General features: G+C 45.9%; 1 long non-coding RNA gene across 1 annotated transcript; it reads left to right on the top strand.

The window, feature by feature from the left end:
• Nucleotides 1-259: 259 nt before the first annotated feature.
• LOC125511071 lies at nt 260-3976 on the top strand. Its single transcript, XR_007284886.1, has 2 exons — nt 260-966; nt 1888-3976. It is a non-coding gene; the product is annotated as an uncharacterized LOC125511071 (long non-coding RNA).
• Nucleotides 3977-5151: the final 1175 nt, after the last annotated feature.

Genomic DNA, 5151 nt, shown 5'->3' on the forward strand with positions numbered 1-5151 from the left:
TGACAGCACCCCGACCCCGCGGAGTTCCTGTAGCTCTACGAGCTGAGCATTGACGCGGCCAACGGCGATGAGAAAGTCATGGCGAACTGGTTCCCCATGGCTCTCAAGGATGGTGCCCGCTCCTGGCTCCTAAACCTGCCTCCAGGCTTGATCTCCTCCTGAAACGAGATGCGCGACCGTTTCATTGCCAAATTCCACTACAAAAAATGTGCTAATCCATGACGGATTTCTCATGACAGTTGCACAAACTGTCATCGATGGCCCGGTACAGCCCGCCAAGCCCGCTAAAGCCCGTCTAGCGACTCCCGTATAAAACCTAACCCTAATACCTTGTTCCTCGGCCCGTGGCTAGACCCTACTCCCGATTCCCCATCGTCTCCCACGCATCGCCGCCACCCACCATCTGTTCGCCTCCGTCCTCTTGCAGCTCGCCGCCAGCCCTCCCCCTTCCCTCCTCCTACCTCGCAACTCCGGCAGCTTCCAGATCCGCCAGACCCCCACCCAACCATCCCTCCAGCAACCCATCTGTCTCTCCCTCATGCGACCACTCGCGTCGCGACTAACGTCCGCCGATTCCGGCGACGTCGGCCACCACGTAACACACTCACGACCTGGTCTCCGACCTCTCCGTCCTCCAGACCGGCTGGATCCGCCGATCCCGGTCTCCGGTGCTCGCCTGCGGGCTCTATCCCATGGCTAGGGTTTGGCTGCGGCGTCACGTCCATCGACGGCGTGTCTCCGGCGGCTCCTCTCCGTCGCACACCGCAGCCCCTCGCGCCCTCTCTGCCTTATGGATGGCGCCCCATAGCTCGGTACGCGCGCGCGCATTGGGCTCGACGGCAGAGACCCCCGACCTCCTCTTCCGCGTCTGCGGCACGGCCGTGCATCCTGTGACGACCCCCTCTACTGCGCGACGGCGGTGGCTGACCTGCACTGCCACAGCTGCATCATCTACAAGCCTCTTTGGTGAGCTGCGTCCCTACTCTTCTCAGAGCCCGTTACAGGTCCATACTCTAACTCTGTTACATTTAGATTACTACTTGTATGCGCCTGAATAATGGACTAAATTTGCTGGTAAGAATTCTCGTTTTTCTTGTAAGACTTGTTGCAACTCTAGTTGGTTCTATTATGTGTTGGATAGTGTGGGAAACCTGTTAATCTGATGGCCTGCATGCTGTTTCATAGGTGCTTTTTGCATTACCATTAGAAGCTAGCCACTTGAGAAGGTTTGCTAATTTTTTCACAAATTCTGAATTAGTTATAACTGAACAATATTGTGGTAGAATTTTGAAATAAGACTCTGCATTATCAACAATAGAATCTGTTTGGTGCAACGGACTACATGTGCAAGCATACTGATTCTTATGATACTGTTAGATGCTTGCATTCTTGTGCAGCGATTTTAATATATGAAAGTAAAATAAGATCAATGGAATGGATTGTAGTAAAAGTATATGCATCTTACACCCAATTCAGTGCAGAGGACGAGCTGGCCTGGTCTCCTTAGCTAGTTATATCGTGCACCTTCTCCTTTCCTTGATATGCTCTTAATCGTCAGTGTATTTCTTCTTCCTTGTTTTTATCTTCTGAATTAGATGCAAGTACTGCCGCTTGTTCCTCCTCCTCTACAACCAGTGTGTGTACTAACAAAGCTAAGGAAAGATGGATTCGTCTGACAGAATGGAAGAAATAAAATGAATAGATGAACCTGCCATAAGTATGCTAGTCTGAAGGGTCGATAACTCAAATCTGTTTTTGAATTCGGTTGTTTTATCCGTTTGTGGTTCTCAATGTATTAAATGAATCAATATATAAAATCAACAAATGTTAAATATTTCAGTTTTATCATGTTCATTTAACCTCATTGATACCTTCCTGTGTGTTTAGTGTCAAAGCATGTGCTGTCAGTGGCAGCAAATGTTCAGTTTAGCTACTGCCTGCTGGACCTGTAGAGGTTTATATTGTGATGACAACAAAAGGTATTTCATTTTAGTTGGCACATTTCAAGGACTAGTAATTTGGTGTCTGATATATGTGTTTTAGTCTTACCAATGCAAAGATGAAAAATATGTTCCTTTTATTATTATCCAAAGGGTGGTCAGTGTTGCACAACTTCAGGTTTCTAATGCTAGTTCATTAATTCCAAGTAATAAATAGATACTTGTTACTTTATGCATGACAAACCTCAGGTACATCATGAAGAAACGGAAAGTAGTGTGCGTCTACCCATTGTACATTGCTCCTCCTTAGTTCAGTTAGTATGCAATTGAATTAATTCTTTAAGAATTTAGTTAGTCAATTTAGACATTTGGGAAGGCATAGTTCTTTAAGAATTTGGTTCAATTGAGACAACATTTGCATTTCAGTAATAATGAAATGAAACCGCATATCCAATTGTCACACTAATATCTTTGCTTTGCACATTATAGTCAGTACATCTTCCACCTGATCGACGCCAACGACACCGTCCTCGAGCAGAACAGGGTGAGCTTGATACCCTTCCATTCTTGATGTGAATTATTCAGGTTGTAGATTTGAGCTGTTCAAGGTCTGGACTGTTGTGAGTTGTTCAAGGTGTGGACTGTTTTGTGGTTCTAGTGAAATTATAACTGTACAGATATTTTTGTGTGCATAAAATCTGCATTGGACAATGTCCCTGATATCATGCATTGTATCGACACTCTACTAGACCTGCTACCTCTTGGTGTTCATGGGTTCCGATTCTACTTGTATCTTAACAACCATTATTAATTGCTTTTGCCATGTAATAAAATAACTTGTAGTTCTTGTGCAAGCCGATGAAAGTTTGCTACGCATGCACAAGTCTTCCAGTTCTTACTCCTATCACCTTGTTTACAAATGTATTGGTTCATTTCATGATTGTTTCCTGTTATAAATAATAGTACTCTCAATGCTGATCAAGTGGTAAACCCCTAGCCCTGAGCATATAGAATCGTTATGAACAGAAGTAACATGGATAATAGACTAGGTTTTCTACCCATCCTTGAATATAAGCGAAGCATGATCAATTCAAGCCGCGCTTTCCTAACTATTAGTTCACTGTTTATCAAGCATTTTCTTGTTTCATAGTTCACTACAGTACAGATTTACAAGTACACATCTTACTACTCCAGAAAAACTAAGTACTTGTACAGGCACGCACAGCTTCCTCTCACAAAAAACAAACTAAGTGCCTGTCTCTCCCACTTTTGTTCTCATTTCTTTTAGAGTACAGAAATGTTTGATCCTGATAAACTAAATACCTGTACAGGCGCACTGCTTCCTCTCAGAAAATAAACTAAGTACCTCTCTCTATCACGTTTGTTTGCTTCTTTGAGAAATCTGTTTGCTAGGCCACAAAATAGACAGCTCCTTGTTAGCCCATGCACTTACTATCTATTCGGTCGAGAACCGATGACCTGACCAACCGCTGCTGCTATTGTTCTTTTAGTTCTGTGGTGTATGTTTGTTACTTGTTACTTGTAGGCAAAGTTATATTGTACTTTCGTTTGACACACTTTTCTTTGGACTAAATTTTTGAACTTGCAACTGGTCTGATTGTTTTCATGTGCGTTGCCCAAATTTAAGTGGTACCATAATATAGTAGTGGTGTTTCCATGGATGATTGCTTGGAAAATCAACTAATGTTATTACTCTTTGGATTAATTTGGGAGCTTGCTTTTATAACTTATGGCACCCAATGTACCGTAATATATGTAGCTGCAGTAGATGAACTTCAGCTACTCCAGCTGACATATATTATGGTACAGAGGGAGTATAATTTTTAGTTTGTTTTGATTCTATGCAGGTCTGGTGGTTAATCTGTGTTAGTGGAGATTGAAGGTTTCTAGATATGCTTGTGATGTTTTGATATTAAGCTTTGTTTTTCTAAACAGACTAGATTGTTGGAACTCTGTATTGTCATGTAAACAATTTCTATTTTTGAATGAATAAAAATTGGTTGTCTTGTTGTGAATTGCGTTTCATTGTGATAACAGGCTGTACAAAAGTGGCGCTAGGTAGGCTAATGGGAAGGACAAAGATAAACAACTAATTGGTTGGACCATCCACCAAAATTATTGGGCCAAATCGCTAATTGGGCTGGTTACAACATGGGCTGTTAGCCTCCACGTCAGATCCACGTAGACAACTTGTTAGGTCCACGTTGCATCCATATCATGTAAATCGGTGACGGTTTGTTCCGTCACAGCCTAGTTTGGGCTTGGCGGGCTTGGGGAAGATCCATGACGGCTAAGAACCGTCATGGAAGGCATGGTGTCAAATTATGACGCGATATACATGACGGATTTTAAGTCTGTCATGGACATGGATGCATGACAGATTTTGGCTGATCTGTGACGGACTAGTACCGTCATGTATTAACAAGTTTCTTGTAGTGTTCCAGGCCACTCGCGACTGCCCACCGGCTGCGGTGACCTACGCCGCGTCAAGCAACAACTTGGAGAGACCCTCCATAAGTACATCCAGCACTTCAAAAATGTTCGCCTCAAGATCCCCAAGGTGACACATGAGGCCATCATATCCGGGTTCTCCGATGGTGTCCGCGACGTCAAGATGAAGGAGGAGCTGTGCACGTCTCTGGAGCAGTTCAACCTAGCGACCAAGTGCGCAAGAGCTGAGGAGGGGCGCCTCTCCCTTCTCGAGCTCCCGGTTGCGGGCCCGGAGGATAAGAAAGCCAAGGCCAAAGACGTGAAGCGCAAGGGAGCAGCCGTGCTCACGGCGGAGCCGGACACAAAGCGCAGCAAGGACTAGCCTGAGTCATCCAAGAGCAGCCGACCGTTCTGCGCCTTCCATAACCTGCATAGCCACAACACCAGCGACTGTCAAGAGCTGAGAACCATTTGAGAAGGACGCTTCGGTCGACTCCCCGAGCGCAACGACCGGGGATACGACCGAGGAGGAGGACGTGGTGGCGGACGCTGGGATGACCGTGGTCCGCGGCAGGAGTGGCGCGACTGGCCTCGTGAGGACCGCTGGCAGGATCAGTCTCACGAGGGCGCCTGGAGGGATCAGCCTCATGAAGATCGTCCTCAGGGCAACGTCGGTCTCCCTCCACTACCGCCACCACCAAGAAGGAATGATGACCACCATCAGGACGAGGTGGCTGGGGGCTTCCTGGAGCCGCGTGCC

This window comes from Triticum urartu, chromosome 5 (genome assembly GCF_003073215.2).
Source record: "Triticum urartu cultivar G1812 chromosome 5, Tu2.1, whole genome shotgun sequence".
In the NCBI taxonomy this organism is placed as follows: Eukaryota; Viridiplantae; Streptophyta; class Magnoliopsida; order Poales; family Poaceae; genus Triticum; species Triticum urartu.